General features: G+C 51.9%; 1 protein-coding gene across 1 annotated transcript in view; it reads left to right on the top strand.

The window, feature by feature from the left end:
- Positions 1 to 17,233, top strand: part of LOC140399440 (plasma membrane calcium-transporting ATPase 3-like) — a 412,738-nt gene that overhangs the window by 164,671 nt on the left and 230,834 nt on the right.

Raw genomic sequence — 17,233 nt, 5'->3', positions numbered from 1 at the left:
CAATCAGACCAGTTAATGAGATATCTGTACACTGACTGGTGTCTCTCAGTCTTCTCTCTCTCTCAGGGAGATATCTGTACACTGACAGGTGTCTCTCAGTCCTCTCTCTCTCTCAGGGAGATATCTGTACACTGACTGGTGTCTCTCAGTCCCCTCTCTCTCAGGGAGATATCTGTACACTGACAGGTGTCTCTCAGTCCTCTCTCTCTCTCAGGGAGATATCTGTACACTGACTGGTGTCTCTCAGTCCCCTCTCTCTCTGGGAGATATCTGTACACTGACTGGTGTCTCTCAGTCCTCTCTCTCTCTCAGGGAGATATCTGTACACTGACTGGTGTCTCTCAGTCCCCTCTCTCTCAGGGACATATCTGTACACTGACTGGTGTCTCTCAGTCCCCTCTCTCTCTCAGGGAGATATCTGTACACTGACTGGTGTCTCTCAGTCCCCTCTCTCTCTCAGGGAGATATCTGTACACTGACGGGTGTCTCTCAGTCCTCTCTCTCTCAGGGAGATATCTGTACACTGACTGGTGTCTCTCAGTCCCCTCTCTCTCAGGGAGATATCTGTACACTGACTGGTATCTCTCAGTCCCCTCTCAGGGAGATATCTGTACACTGACTGGTGTCTCTCAGTCCCCTCTCTCTCTCAGGGAGATATCTGTACACTGACTGGTGTCTCTCAGTCCCCTCTCTCTCTCAGGGAGATATCTATACACTGACTGGTGTCTCTCAGTCCTCTCTCTCTCAGGGAGATATCTGTACACTGACTGGTGTCTCTCAGTCCTCTCTCTCTCTCTCAGGGAGATATCTGTACACTGACTGGTGTCTCTCAGTCCCCTCTCTCTCAGGGAGATATCTGTACACTGCCTGGTGTCTCTCAGTCCTCTCTCTCTCTCAGGGAGATATCTGTACACTGACTGGTGTCTCTCAGTCCCCTCTCTCTCAGGGAGATATCTGTACACTGACAGGTGTCTCTCAGTCCTCTCTCTCTCTCAGGGAGATATCTGTACACTGACTGGTGTCTCTCAGTCCCCTCTCTCTCTGGGAGATATCTGTACACTGACTGGTGTCTCTCAGTCCTCTCTCTCTCTCAGGGAGATATCTGTACACTGACTGGTGTCTCTCAGTCCCCTCTCTCTCAGGGACATATCTGTACACTGACTGGTGTCTCTCAGTCCCCTCTCTCTCTCAGGGAGATATCTGTACACTGACTGGTGTCTCTCAGTCCTCTCTCTCTCTCAGGGAGATATCTGTACACTGACTGGTGTCTCTCAGTCCCCTCTCTCTCTGGGAGATATCTGTACACTGACTGGTGTCTCTCAGTCCTCTCTCTCTCTCAGGGAGATATCTGTACACTGACTGGTGTCTCTCAGTCCCCTCTCTCTCAGGGACATATCTGTACACTGACTGGTGTCTCTCAGTCCCCTCTCTCTCTCAGGGAGATATCTGTACACTGACTGGTGTCTCTCAGTCCCCCCTCTCTCTCTCAGGGAGATATCTGTACACTGACTGGTGTCTCTCAGTCCCCTCTCTCTCAGGGAGGTCTCTGTACACTGACTGGTATCTCTCAGTCCCCTCTCTCAGGGAGAGATCTGTACACTGACTGGTGTCTCCCAGTCCTCTCTCTCTCTCTCAGGGAGATATCTGTACACTGACTGGTGTCTCTCAGTCCCCTCTCTCTCAGGGAGGTATCTGTACACTGACTGGTGTCTCTCAGTCCCCTCTCTCTCTCAGGGAGATATCTGTACACTGACTAGTATCTCTCAGTCCCCTCTCTCTCTCTCAGGGAGATATCTGTACACTGCCTGGTGTCTCTCAGTCCCCTCTCTCTCAGGGAGATATCTGTACACTGACTGGTGTCTCTCAGTCCTCTCTCTCAGGGAGATATCTGTACACTGACTGGTGTCTCTCAGTCCCCTCTCTCTCAGGAGATATCTGTACACTGACTGGTGTCTCTCAGTCCCCTCTCTCTCAGGGAGATATCTGTACACTGACTGGTGTCTCTCAGTCCTCTCTCTCAGGGAGATATCTGTACACTGACTGGTGTCTCTCAGTCCCCTCTCTCTCAGGGAGATATCTGGACACTGACTGGTGTCTCTCAGTCCCCTCTCTCTCAGGGAGATATCTGTACACTGCCTGGTGTCTCTCAGTCCCTCTCTCTCTCGGGGAGATATCTGTACACTGACTGGTGTCTCCCAGTCCCCTCTCTCTCTCTCAGGGAGATATCTGACCACTGACTGGTGTCTCTCAGTCCCCTCTCTCGGGGAGATATCTGTACACTGCCTGGTGTCTCTCAGTCCCTCTCTCTCTCAGGGAGATATCTGTCCACTGACTGGTGTCTCTCTGTCCCCTCTCTCGGGGAGATATCTGTACACTGACTGGTGTCTCTCAGTCCCCTCTCTCTCTCTCAGGGAGATATCTGTCCACTGACTGGTGTCTCTCAGTCCCCTCTCTCGGGGAGATATCTGTACACTGACTGGTGTCTCTCAGTCCCCTCTCTCTCTCTCAGGGAGATATCTGTACACTGACTGGTGTCTCTCAGCCCCCTCTCTCTCAGGGAGATATCTGTACACTGACTGGTGTCTCTCAGTCCCCTCTCTCTCAGGGAGATAGCTGTACACTGACAGGTGTCCCTCACTCCCCTCTCTCTCAGGGAGATATCTGTACACTGACTGTTGTATCTCAGTTCGCCCTCTCTCTCAGGGAGATATCTGTACACTGACTAGTGTCTCTCAGTCCCCTCTCTCTCTGGGAGATATCTGTACACTGACAGGTGTCCCTCACTCCCCTCTCTCTCAGGGAGATATCTGTACACTGACTGGTGTCTCTCAGTTCGCCCTCTCTCTCAGGGAGATATCTGTACACTGACTGGTGTCTCTCAGTCCCCTCTCTCTCAGGGAGATAGCTGTACACTGACTGGTGTCTCTCAGTCCCCTCTCTCTCTCAGGGAGATATCTGTACACTGACTGGGATCTCTCAGTCCCCTCTCTCTCTCATGGAGATATCTGGACACTGACTGGTGTCTCTCAGTTCCCTCTCTCTCAGGGAGATATCTGTACACTGACTGGTGTCTCTCAGTCCCCTCTCTCTCTCAGGGAGATATCTGTACACTGACTGTTGTATCTCAGTTCACCCTCTCTCTCAGGGAGATATCTGTACACTGACTGGTGTCTCTCAGTCCCCTCTCTCTCGGGGAGATATCTGTACACTGACTGGTGTCTCTCAGTCCTCTCTCTCTCTCAGGGAGATATCTGTACACTGACTGGTGTTTCTCAGTCCCCTCTCTCTCTGGGAGATATCTGTACACTGACAGGTGTCCCTCACTCCCCTCTCTCTCAGGGAGATATCTGTACACTGACTGGTGTCTCTCAGTCTCCTCTCTCTCTCAGGGAGATATCTGTACACTGACTGGTGTCTCTCAGTCCCCCCTCTCTCTCTCAGGGAGATATCTGTACACTGACTGGTGTCTCTCAGTCCCCCCTCTCTCTCTCAGGGAGATATCTGTACACTGACTGGTGTCTCTCAGTCCCCTCTCTCTCAGGGAGGTATCTGTACACTGACTGGTATCTCTCAGTCCCCTCTCTCAGGGAGAGATCTGTACACTGACTGGTGTCTCCCAGTCCTCTCTCTCTCTCTCAGGGAGATATCTGTACACTGACTGGTGTCTCTCAGTCCCCTCTCTCTCAGGGAGGTATCTGTACACTGACTGGTGTCTCTCAGTCCCCTCTCTCTCGCAGGGAGATATCTGTACACTGACTGGTATCTCTCAGTCCCCCCTCTCTCTCAGGGAGATATCTGTACACTGACTGGTATCTCTCAGTCCCCTCTCTCAGGGAGAGATCTGTACACTGACTGGTGTCTCTCAGTCCTCTCTCTCTCTCTCAGGGAGGTATCTGTACACTGACTGGTATCTCTCTGTCCCATCTCTCAGGGAGATATCTGTACACTGACTGGTGTCTCTCAGTCCTCTCTCTCTCTCTCAGGGAGATATCTGTACACTGACTGGTGTCTCTCAGTCCCCCCTCTCTCTCAGGGAGATATCTGTACACTGACTGGTGTCTCTCAGTCCCCTCTCTCTCTCAGGGAGATATATATACACTGACTGGTGTCTCTCAGTCCCCTCTCTCTCTCAGGGAGATATCTGTACACTGAATGGTGTCTCTCAGTCCCTCTCTCTCTCCGGGAGATATCTGTACACTGACTGGTGTCTCTCAGTCCCCTCTCTCTCTCTCAGGGAGATATCTGTACACTGACTGGTGTCTCTCAGTCCCCTCTCTCTCAGGGAGATAGCTGTACACTGACAGGTGTCCCTCACTCCCCTCTCTCTCAGGGAGATATCTGTACACTGACTGGTGTATCTCAGTTCGCCCTCTCTCTCAGGGAGATATCTGTACACTGAATAGTGTCTCTCAGTCCCCTCTCTCTCTGGGAGATATCTGTACACTGACAGGTGTCCCTCACTCCCCTCTCTCTCAGGGAGATATCTGTACACTGACTGGTGTCTCTCAGTCCCCCCTCTCTCTCAGGGAGATATCTGTACACTGACTGGTGTCTCTCAGTTCCCTCTCTCTCTCAGGGAGATAGCTGTACACTGACTGGTGTCTCTCAGTCCCCTCTCTCTCAGGGAGATATCTGTACACTGACTGGTGTCTCTCAGTCCCCCCTCTCTCTCAGGGAGATATCTGTACACTGACTGGTGTCTCTCAGTTCGCCCTCTCTCTCAGGGAGATAGCTGTACACTGACTGGTGTCTCTCAGTCCCCTCTCTCTCTCAGGGAGATATCTGTACACTGACTGGTGTCTCTCAGTCCCCTCTCTCTCTCAGGGAGATATCTGTACACTGACTGGTGTCTCTCAGTCCCCTCTCTCTCTCATGGAGATATCTGTACACTGACTGGTGTCTCTCAGTCCCCTCTCTCTCTCAGGGAGATATCTGTACACTGACTGGTGTCTCTCAGTCCCCTCTCTCTCTCATGGAGATATCTGGACACTGACTGGTGTCTCTCAGTTCCCTCTCTCTCAGGGAGATATCTGTACACTGACTGGTGTCTCTCAGTCCCCTCTCTCTCTCAGGGAGATATCTGTACACTGACTGTTGTATCTCAGTTCACCCTCTCTCTCAGGGAGATATCTGTACACTGACTGGTGTCTCTCAGTCCCCTCTCTCTCGGGGAGATATCTGTACACTGACTGGTGTCTCTCAGTCCTCTCTCTCTCTCAGGGAGATATCTGTACACTGACTGGTGTCTCTCAGTTCGCCCACTCTCTCAGGGAGATAGCTGTACACTGACTGGTGTCTCTCAGTCCCCTCTCTCTCAGGGAGATAGCTGTACACTGACTGGTGTCTCTCAGTCCCCTCTCTCTCTCATGGAGATATCTGGACACTGACTGGTGTCTCTCAGTTCCCTCTCTCTCAGGGAGATATCTGTACACTGACTGGTGTCTCTCAGTCCCCTCTCTCTCTCAGGGAGATATCTGTACACTGACTGTTGTATCTCAGTTCACCCTCTCTCTCAGGGAGATATCTGTACACTGACTGGTGTCTCTCAGTCCCCTCTCTCTCGGGGAGATATCTGTACACTGACTGGTGTCTCTCAGTCCTCTCTCTCTCTCAGGGAGATATCTGTACACTGACTGGTGTCTCTCAGTCCCCCCTCTCTCTCTCAGGGAGATATCTGTACACTGACTGGTGTCTCTCAGTCCCCTCTCTCTCTCTCAGGGAGATATCTGTCCACTGACTGGTGTCTCTCAGTCCCCTCTCTCGGGGAGATATCTGTACACTGACTGGTGTCTCTCAGTCCCCTCTCTCTCAGGGAGGTATCTGTACACTGACTGGTATCTCTCAGTCCCCTCTCTCAGGGAGAGATCTGTACACTGACTGGTGTCTCCCAGTCCTCTCTCTCTCTCTCAGGGAGATATCTGTACACTGACTGGTGTCTCTCAGTCCCCTCTCTCTCAGGGAGGTATCTGTACACTGACTGGTGTCTCTCAGTCCCCTCTCTCTCGCAGGGAGATATCTGTACACTGACTGGTATCTCTCAGTCCCCCCTCTCTCTCAGGGAGATATCTGTACACTGACTGGTATCTCTCAGTCCCCTCTCTCAGGGAGAGATCTGTACACTGACTGGTGTCTCTCAGTCCTCTCTCTCTCTCTCAGGGAGGTATCTGTACACTGACTGGTATCTCTCTGTCCCATCTCTCAGGGAGATATCTGTACACTGACTGGTGTCTCTCAGTCCTCTCTCTCTCTCTCAGGGAGATATCTGTACACTGACTGGTGTCTCTCAGTCCCCCCTCTCTCTCAGGGAGATATCTGTACACTGACTGGTGTCTCTCAGTCCCCTCTCTCTCTCAGGGAGATATCTGTACACTGACTGGTGTCTCTCAGTCCCCCCTCTCTCTCTCAGGGAGATATCTGTACACTGACTGGTGTCTCTCAGTCCCCTCTCTCTCAGGGAGGTCTCTGTACACTGACTGGTATCTCTCAGTCCCCTCTCTCAGGGAGAGATCTGTACACTGACTGGTGTCTCCCAGTCCTCTCTCTCTCTCTCACGGAGATATCTGTACACTGACTGGTGTCTCTCAGTCCCCTCTCTCTCAGGGAGGTATCTGTACACTGACTGGTGTCTCTCAGTCCCCTCTCTCTCTCAGGGAGATATCTGTACACTGATTAGTATCTCTCAGTCCCCTCTCTCTCTCTCAGGGAGATATCTGTACACTGCCTGGTGTCTCTCAGTCCCCTCTCTCTCAGGGAGATATCTGTACACTGACTGGTGTCTCTCAGTCCTCTCTCTCAGGGAGATATCTGTACACTGACTGGTGTCTCTCAGTCCCCTCTCTCTCAGGAGATATCTGTACACTGACTGGTGTCTCTCAGTCCCCTCTCTCTCAGGGAGATATCTGTACACTGACTGGTGTCTCTCAGTCCTCTCTCTCAGGGAGATATCTGTACACTGACTGGTGTCTCTCAGTCCCCTCTCTCTCAGGGAGATATCTGGACACTGACTGGTGTCTCTCAGTCCCCTCTCTCTCAGGGAGATATCTGTACACTGCCTGGTGTCTCTCAGTCCCTCTCTCTCTCGGGGAGATATCTGTACACTGACTGGTGTCTCTCAGTCCCCTCTCTCTCTCTCAGGGAGATATCTGTCCACTGACTGGTGTCTCTCAGTCCCCTCTCTCGGGGAGATATCTGTACACTGCCTGGTGTCTCTCAGTCCCTCTCTCTCTAAGGGAGATATCTGTCCACTGACTGGTGTCTCTCTGTCCCCTCTCTCGGGGAGATATCTGTACACTGACTGGTGTCTCTCAGTCCCCTCTCTCTCTCTCAGGGAGATATCTGTCCACTGACTGGTGTCTCTCAGTCCCCTCTCTCGGGGAGATATCTGTACACTGACTGGTGTCTCTCAGTCCCCTCTCTCTCTCTCAGGGAGATATCTGTACACTGACTGGTGTCTCTCAGCCCCCTCTCTCTCAGGGAGATATCTGTACACTGACTGGTGTCTCTCAGTCCCCTCTCTCTCAGGGAGATAGCTGTACACTGACAGGTGTCCCTCACTCCCCTCTCTCTCAGGGAGATATCTGTACACTGACTGTTGTATCTCAGTTCGCCCTCTCTCTCAGGGAGATATCTGTACACTGACTAGTGTCTCTCAGTCCCCTCTCTCTCTGGGAGATATCTGTACACTGACAGGTGTCCCTCACTCCCCTCTCTCTCAGGGAGATATCTGTACACTGACTGGTGTCTCTCAGTTCGCCCTCTCTCTCAGGGAGATGTCTGTACACTGACTGGTGTCTCTCAGTCCCCTCTCTCTCTCATGGAGATATCTGGACACTGACTGGTGTCTCTCAGTCCCCTCTCTCTCTCATGGAGATATCTGGACACTGACTGGTGTCTCTCAGTTCCCTCTCTCTCAGGGAGATATCTGTACACTGACTGGTGTCTCTCAGTCCCCTCTCTCTCTCAGGGAGATATCTGTACACTGACTGTTGTATCTCAGTTCACCCTCTCTCTCAGGGAGATATCTGTACACTGACTGGTGTCTCTCAGTCCCCTCTCTCTCAGGGAGATATCTGTACACTGACTGGTGTCTCTCAGTCCCCTCTCTCTCGGGGAGATATCTGTACACCGACTGGTGTCTCTCAGTCCTCTCTCTCTCTCAGGGAGATATCTGTACACTGACTGGTGTTTCTCAGTCCCCTCTCTCTCTGCAAGATATCTGTACACTGACAGGTGTCCCTCACTCCCCTCTCTCTCAGGGAGATATCTGTACACTGACTGGTGTCTCTCAGTCTCCTCTCTCTCTCAGGGAGATATCTGTACACTGACTGGTGTCTCTCAGTTCGCCCACTCTCTCAGGGAGATAGCTATACACTGACTGGTGTCTCTCAGTCCCCCCTCTCTCTCTCAGGGAGATATCTGTACACTGACTGGTGTCTCTCAGTCCCCCCTCTCTCTCTCAGGGAGATATCTGTACACTGACTGGTGTCTCTCAGTCCCCTCTCTCTCAGGGAGGTATCTGTACACTGACTGGTATCTCTCAGTCCCCTCTCTCAGGGAGAGATCTGTACACTGACTGGTGTCTCCCAGTCCTCTCTCTCTCTCTCAGGGAGATATCTGTACACTGACTGGTGTCTCTCAGTCCCCTCTCTCTCAGGGAGGTATCTGTACACTGACTGGTGTCTCTCAGTCCCCTCTCTCTCGCAGGGAGATATCTGTACACTGACTGGTATCTCTCAGTCCCCCCTCTCTCTCAGGGAGATATCTGTACACTGACTGGTATCTCTCAGTCCCCTCTCTCAGGGAGAGATCTGTACACTGACTGGTGTCTCTCAGTCCTCTCTCTCTCTCTCAGGGAGGTATCTGTACACTGACTGGTATCTCTCTGTCCCATCTCTCAGGGAGATATCTGTACACTGACTGGTGTCTCTCAGTCCTCTCTCTCTCTCTCAGGGAGATATCTGTACACTGACTGGTGTCTCTCAGTCCCCCCTCTCTCTCAGGGAGATATCTGTACACTGACTGGTGTCTCTCAGTCCCCTCTCTCTCTCAGGGAGATATATATACACTGACTGGTGTCTCTCAGTCCCCTCTCTCTCTCAGGGAGATATCTGTACACTGAATGGTGTCTCTCAGTCCCTCTCTCTCTCCGGGAGATATCTGTACACTGACTGGTGTCTCTCAGTCCCCTCTCTCTCTCTCAGGGAGATATCTGTACACTGACTGGTGTCTCTCAGTCCCCTCTCTCTCAGGGAGATAGCTGTACACTGACAGGTGTCCCTCACTCCCCTCTCTCTCAGGGAGATATCTGTACACTGACTGGTGTATCTCAGTTCGCCCTCTCTCTCAGGGAGATATCTGTACACTGAATAGTGTCTCTCAGTCCCCTCTCTCTCTGGGAGATATCTGTACACTGACAGGTGTCCCTCACTCCCCTCTCTCTCAGGGAGATATCTGTACACTGACTGGTGTCTCTCAGTCCCCCCTCTCTCTCAGGGAGATATCTGTACACTGACTGGTGTCTCTCAGTCCCCTCTCTCTCAGGGAGATATCTGTACACTGACTGGTGTCTCTCAGTCCTCTCTCTCTCAGAGAGATATCTGTACACTGACTGGTGTCTCTCAGTCCCCTCTCTCTCAGGGAGATAGCTGTACACTGACTGGTGTCTCTCAGTCCCCTCTCTCTCTCATGGAGATATCTGGACACTGACTGGTGTCTCTCAGTTCCCTCTCTCTCAGGGAGATATCTGTACACTGACTGGTGTCTCTCAGTCCCCTCTCTCTCTCAGGGAGATATCTGTACACTGACTGTTGTATCTCAGTTCACCCTCTCTCTCAGGGAGATATCTGTACACTGACTGGTGTCTCTCAGTCCCCTCTCTCTCGGGGAGATATCTGTACACTGACTGGTGTCTCTCAGTCCTCTCTCTCTCTCAGGGAGATATCTGTACACTGACTGGTGTCTCTCAGTTCGCCCACTCTCTCAGGGAGATAGCTATACACTGACTGGTGTCTCTCAGTCCCCCCTCTCTCTCTCAGGGAGATATCTGTACACTAACTGGTGTCTCTCAGTCCCCTCTCTCTCAGGGAGATATCTGTACACTGACTGGTGTCTCTCAGTCCCCTCTCTCTCAGGGAGGTATCTGTACACTGACTGGTATCTCTCAGTCCCCTCTCTCAGGGAGAGATCTGTACACTGACTGGTGTCTCCCAGTCCTCTCTCTCTCTCTCAGGGAGATATCTGTACACTGACTGGTGTCTCTCAGTCCCCTCTCTCTCAGGGAGGTATCTGTACACTGACTGGTGTCTCTCAGTCCCCTCTCTCTCGCAGGGAGATATCTGTACACTGACTGGTATCTCTCAGTCCCCCCTCTCTCTCAGGGAGATATCTGTACACTGACTGGTATCTCTCAGTCCCCTCTCTCAGGGAGAGATCTGTACACTGACTGGTGTCTCTCAGTCCTCTCTCTCTCTCTCAGGGAGGTATCTGTACACTGACTGGTATCTCTCTGTCCCATCTCTCAGGGAGATATCTGTACACTGACTGGTGTCTCTCAGTCCTCTCTCTCTCTCTCAGGGAGATATCTGTACACTGACTGGTGTCTCTCAGTCCCCCCTCTCTCTCAGGGAGATATCTGTACACTGACTGGTGTCTCTCAGTCCCCTCTCTCTCTCAGGGAGATATATATACACTGACTGGTGTCTCTCAGTCCCCTCTCTCTCTCAGGGAGATATCTGTACACTGAATGGTGTCTCTCAGTCCCTCTCTCTCTCCGGGAGATATCTGTACACTGACTGGTGCCTCTCAGTCCCCTCTCTCTCTCTCAGGGAGATATCTGTACACTGACTGGTGTCTCTCAGTCCCCTCTCTCTCAGGGAGATAGCTGTACACTGACAGGTGTCCCTCACTCCCCTCTCTCTCAGGGAGATATCTGTACACTGACTGGTGTATCTCAGTTCGCCCTCTCTCTCAGGGAGATATCTGTACACTGAATAGTGTCTCTCAGTCCCCTCTCTCTCTGGGAGATATCTGTACACTGACAGGTGTCCCTCACTCCCCTCTCTCTCAGGGAGATATCTGTACACTGACTGGTGTCTCTCAGTTCGTCCACTCTCTCAGGGAGATAGCTATACACTGACTGGTGTCTCTCAGTCCCCTCTCTCTCTCAGGGAGATATCTGGACACTGAATGGTGTCTCTCAGACCCCCCCTCTCTCTTTCAGGGAGATATCTGTACACTGACTGGTGTCTCTCAGTCCCCTCTCTCTCAGGGAGATATCTGTACACTGACTGGTGTCTCTCAGTCCCCTCTCTCTCAGGGAGATATCTGTACACTGACTGGTGTCTCTCAGTCCCCTCTCTCTCAGGGAGATATCTGTGCAGTGACTGGTGTCTCTCAGTCCCCCCTCTCTCTCTGGGAGATATCTGTACACTGACTGGTGTTTCTCAGTCCCCTCTCTCTCTCTCAGGGAGATATCTGTACACTGACTGGTGTCTCTCAGTCCCCTCTCTCTCTCAGGGAGATATCTGTACACTGACTGGTGTTTCTCAGTCCCCTCTCTCTCTCTCAGGGAGATATCTGTACACTGACTCGTGTCTCCCAGTCCTCTCTCTCTCTCTCAGGGAGATATCTGTACACTGACTGGTGTCTCTCAGTCCCCTCTCTCTCAGGGAGGTATCTGTACACTGACTGGTGTCTCTCAGTCCTCTCTCTCTCTCAGGGAGATATCTGTACACTGACTGGTGTCTCTCAGTCCCCTCTCTCTCTGGGAGATATCTGTACACTGACTGGTGTCTCTCAGTCCCCTCTCTCTCAGGGAGATATCTGAACACTGACTGGTGTCTCTCAGTCCCCTCTGTCTCAGGGAGATATCTGAACACTGACGGGTGTCTCTCAGTCCTCTCTCTCTCAGGGAGATATCTGTCCACTGACTGGTGTCTCTCAGTCCCCTCTCTCGGGGAGATATCTGTACACTGACTGGTGTCTCTCAGTCCCCTCTCTCTGTCAGGGAGATATCTGTACACTGACTGGTGTCTCTCAGTCCCCTCTCTCTCAGGGAGATATCTGTACACTGACGGGTGTCTCTCAGTCCTCTCTCTCTCGGGGAGATATCTGTACACTGACTGGTGTCTCTCAGTCCCCTCTCTCTCTCAGGGAGATATCTGTACACTGACTGGTGTCTCTCAGTCCCCTCTCTCTCAGGGAGATATCTGTACACTGACGGGTGTCTCTCAGTCCTCTCTCTCTCAGGGAGATATCTGTACACTGACTGGTGTCTCTCAGTCCCCTCTCTCTCAGGGAGATATCTGTACACTGACTGGTATCTCTCAGTCCCCTCTCAGGGAGATATCTGTACACTGACTGGTGTCTCTCAGTCCCCTCTCTCTCTCAGGGAGATATCTGTACACTGACTGGTGTCTCTCAGTCCCCTCTCTCTCTCAGGGAGATATCTATACACTGACTGGTGTCTCTCAGTCCTCTCTCTCTCAGGGAGATATCTGTACACTGACTGGTGTCTCTCAGTCCTCTCTCTCTCTCTCAGGGAGATATCTGTACACTGACTGGTGTCTCTCAGTCCCCTCTCTCTCAGGGAGATATCTGTACACTGCCTGGTGTCTCTCAGTCCCTCTCTCTCTCAGGGAGATATCTGTCCACTGACTGGTGTCTCTCAGTCCCCTCTCTCGGGGAGATATCTGTACACTGACTGGTGTCTCTCAGTCCCCTCTCTCTCTCTAAGGGAGATATCTGTACACTGACTGGTGTCTCTCAGTCCCCTCTCTCTCAGGGAGATAGCTGAACACTGACAGGTGTCCCTCACTCCCCTCTCTCTCAGGGAGATATCTGTACACTGACTGTTGTATCTCAGTTCGCCCTCTCTCTCAGGGAGATATCTGTGCACTGACTAGTGTCTCTCAGTCCCCTCTCTCTCTGGGAGATATCTGTACACTGACAGGTGTCCCTCACTCCCCTATCTCTCAGGGAGATATCTGTACACTGACTGGTGTCTCTCAGTTCGCCCTCTCTCTCAGGGAGATAGCTGTACACTGACTGGTGTCTCTCAGTCCCCTCTCTCTCTCATGGAGATATCTGGACACTGACTGGTGTCTCTCAGTTCCCTCTCTCTCAGGGAGATATCTGTACACTGACTGGTGTCTCTCAGTCCCCTCTCTCTCTCAGGGAGATATCTGTACACTGACTGTTGTATCTCAGTTCACCCTCTCTCTCAGGGAGATATCTGTACACTGACTGGTGTCTCTCAGTCCCCTCTCTCTCAGGGAGATATCTGTACACTGACTGGTGTCTCTCAGTCCTCTCTCTCTCTCAGGGAGATATCTGTACACTGACTGGTGTTTCTCAGTCCCCTCTCTCTCTCTCAGTGAGATATCTGTCCACTGACTGGTGTCTCTCAGTCCCCTCTCTCGGGGAGATATCTGTACACTGACTGGTGTCTCTCAGTCCCCTCTCTCTCTCTCAGGGAGATAGCTGTACACTGACAGGTGTCCCTCACTCCCCTCTCTCTCAGGGAGATATCTGTACACTGACTGTTGTATCTCAGTTCGCCCTCTCTCTCAGGGAGATATCTGTGCACTGACTAGTGTCTCTCAGTCCCCTCTCTCTCTGGGAGATATCTGTACACTGACAGGTGTCCCTCACTCCCCTCTCTCTCAGGGAGATATCTGTACACTGACTGGTGTCTCTCAGTTCGCCCTCTCTCTCAGGGAGATAGCTGTACACTGACTGGTGTCTCTCAGTCCCCTCTCTCTCAGGGAGATATCTGTACACTGACTGGTGTCTCTCAGTCCCCCCTCTCTCTCTCAGGGAGATATCTGTACACTGACTGGTGTCTCTCAGTCCCCTCTCTCTCAGGGAGGTATCTGTACACTGACTGGTATCTCTCAGTCCCCTCTCTCAGGGAGAGATCTGTACACTGACTGGTGTCTCCCAGTCCTCTCTCTCTCTCTCAGGGAGATATCTGTACACTGACTGGTGTCTCTCAGTCCCCTCTCTCTCAGGGAGGTATCTGTACACTGACTGGTGTCTCTCAGTCCCCTCTCTCTCGCAGGGAGATATCTGTACACTGACTGGTATCTCTAAGTCCCCCCTCTCTCTCAGGGAGATATCTGTACACTGACTGGTATCTCTCAGTCCCCTCTCTCAGGGAGAGATCTGTACACTGACTGGTGTCTCTCAGTCCTCTCTCTCTCTCTCAGGGAGGTATCTGTACACTGACTGGTATCTCTCTGTCCCCTCTCTCAGGGAGATATCTGTACACTGACTGGTGTCTCTCAGTCCTCTCTCTCTCTCTCAGGGAGATATCTGTACACTGACTGGTGTCTCTCAGTCCCCCCTCTCTCTCAGGGAGATATCTGTACACTGACTGGTGTATCTCAGTCCCCTCTCTCTCTCAGGGAGATATATATACACTGACTGGTGTCTCTCAGTCCCCTCTCTCTCTCAGGGAGATATCTGTACACTGACTGGTGTCTCTCAGTCCTCTCTCTCTCAGGGAGATATCTGTACACTGACTGGTGTCTCTCAGTCCTCTCTCTCAGGGAGATAGCTGTACACTGACAGGTGTCCCTCACTCCCCTCTCTCTCAGGGAGATATCTGTACACTGACTGGTGTATCTCAGTTCGCCCTCTCTCTCAGGGAGATATCTGTACACTGACTAGTGTCTCTCAGTCCCCTCTCTCTCAGGGAGATATCTGTACACTGACAGGTGTCCCTCACTCCCCTCTCTCTCAGGGAGATATCTGTACACTGACTGGTGTCTCTCAGTTCGCCCTCTCTCTCAGGGAGATATCTGGACACTGAATGGTGTCTCTCAGACCCCCCCTCTCTCTTTCAGGGAGATATCTGTACATTGACTGGTGTCTCTCAGTCCCCTCTCTCTCTCAGGGAGATAGCTGTACACTGACTGGTGTCTCTCAGTCCCCTCTCTCTCAGGGAGGTATCTGTACACTGACTGGTGTCTCTCAGTCCCCTCTCTCTCTCAGGGAGATAGCTGTACACTGACTGGTGTCTCTCAGTCCTCTCTCTCTCTCTCAGGGAGATATCTGTACACTGACTGGTGTCTCTCAGTCCCCTCTCTCTCAGGGAGATATCTGTACACTGACTGGTGTCTCTCACTCCCCTCTCTCTCTCTCAGGGAGATATCTGTACACTGACTGGTGTCTCTCAGTCCCCCCTCTCTCTCAGGGAGATAGCTGTACACTGACTGGTGTCTCTCAGTCCCCTCTCTCTCAGGGAGATATCTGTACACTGACTGGTGTCTCTCAGTCCCCCCTCTCTCTCAGGGAGATAGCTGTACACTGACTGGTGTCTCTCAGTCCTCTCTCTCTCATGGAGATATCTGTACACTGACTGGTGTCTCTCAGTCCCCTCTCTCTCTCTCAGGGAGATATCTGTACACTGACTGGTGTCTCTCAGTCCCCCCTCTCTCTCAGGGAGATAGCTGTACACTGACTGGTGTCTCTCAGTCCCCTCTCTCTCAGGGAGATATCTGGACACTGAATGGTGTCTCTCAGACCCCCCCCTCTCTCTTTCAGGGAGATATCTGTACATTGACTGGTGTCTCTCAGTCCCCTCTCTCTCTCTCAGGGAGATATCTGTACACTGACTGGTGTCTCTCAGTCCCCTCTCTCTCTCAGGGAGATATCTGGACACTGACTGGTGTCTCTCAGTCCTCTCTCTCTCTCAGGGAGATATCTGTACACTGACTGGTGTTTCTCAGTCCCCTCTCTCTCTCTCAGGGAGATATCTGTACACTGACTGGTGTCTCTCAGTCCCGTCTCTCTCTCGGGGAGATATCTGTACACTGACTGGTGTTTCTCAGTCCCCTCTCTCTCTCTCAGGGAGATATCTGTACACTGACTGGTATCTCTCAGTCCCCCCTCTCTCTCAGGGAGATATCTTTACACTGGCTGGGATCTCTCAGTCCCCTCTCTCAGGGAGAGATCTGTACACTGATGGGTGTCTCTCAGTCCTCTCTCTCTCTCTCAGGGAGATATCTGTACACTGACTGGTGTCTCTCAGTCCCCTCTCTCTCAGGGAGATATCTGTACACTGATGGGTGTCTCTCAGTCCTCTCTCTCTCTCTCAGGGAGGTATCTGTACACTGACTGGTATCTCTCAGTCCCCTCTCTCAGGGAGATATCTGTACACTGACTGGTGTCTCTCAGTCCTCTCTCTCTCTCTCAGGGAGATATCTGTACACTGACTGGTGTCTCTCAGTCCCCTCTCTCTCTCAGGGAGATATCTGTACACTGACTGGTGTCTCTCAGTCCTCTCTCTCTCTCAGGGAGATATCTATACACTGACTCGTGTCTCTCAGTCCCCTCTCTCTCTCAGGGAGATATCTGTACACTGACTGGTGTCTCTCAGTCCTCTCTCTCTCTCAGGGAGATATCTGTACACTGACTGGTGTATCTCAGTTCGCCCTCTCTCTCAGTGAGATATCTGTACACTGACTAGTGTCTCTCAGTCCTCTCTCTCTCAGGGAGATATCTGTACACTGACAGGTGTCCCTCACTCCCCTCTCTCTCAGGGAGATATCTGTACACTGACTGGTCTCTCTCAGTCCCCTCTCTCTCTCAGGGAGATATCTGTCCACTGACTGGTGTCTCTCAGACTCCCCCTCTCTCTTTCAGGGAGATATCTGTACACTGACTGGTGTCTCTCAGTCCCCTCTCTCTCAGGGAGATATCTGTACACTGACTGGTGTCTCTCAGTCCCCTCTCTCTCAGGGAGATATCTGTGCACTGACTGGTGTCTCTCAGTCCCCCCTCTCTCTCTGGGAAATATCTGTACACTGACTGGTGTCTCTCAGTCCTCTCTCTCTCCGGGTGATATCTGTACACTGACTGGTGTCTCTCAGTCCTCTCTCAGGGACACTCGGTATTGTTCAGCACAGTCAGGATTGTCCAGCGCACTCGGTATTGTTCAGCACAGTCAGGATTACCTAGCACATTCGGTATTGTCCACCGCTGTCAAGATTGTCCAGCGCACTCGGTATTGTTCAGCACAGTCAGGATTATCCAACACACTCAGTATTGTTCAGCACAGTCAGGATTGTCCAGCGCACTCGGTATTGTTCAGCACAGTCAGGATTGTCCAGCGCACTCGGTATTGCTCAGCACAGTCAGGATTGCCCAGTGCGCTCGGTATTGTTCAGCACAGTCAGGATTATCCAGCACAATCAGTATTGCTCAGCACAGTCAGGATTGTCCAGCGCAC

Source organism: Scyliorhinus torazame, chromosome 22 (assembly GCF_047496885.1).
Source record: "Scyliorhinus torazame isolate Kashiwa2021f chromosome 22, sScyTor2.1, whole genome shotgun sequence".
Taxonomy (NCBI): Eukaryota; Metazoa; Chordata; class Chondrichthyes; order Carcharhiniformes; family Scyliorhinidae; genus Scyliorhinus; species Scyliorhinus torazame.
Note: the sequence above shows the minus strand (reverse complement) of the source record. Positions and strands in the feature narration are given on the sequence as shown.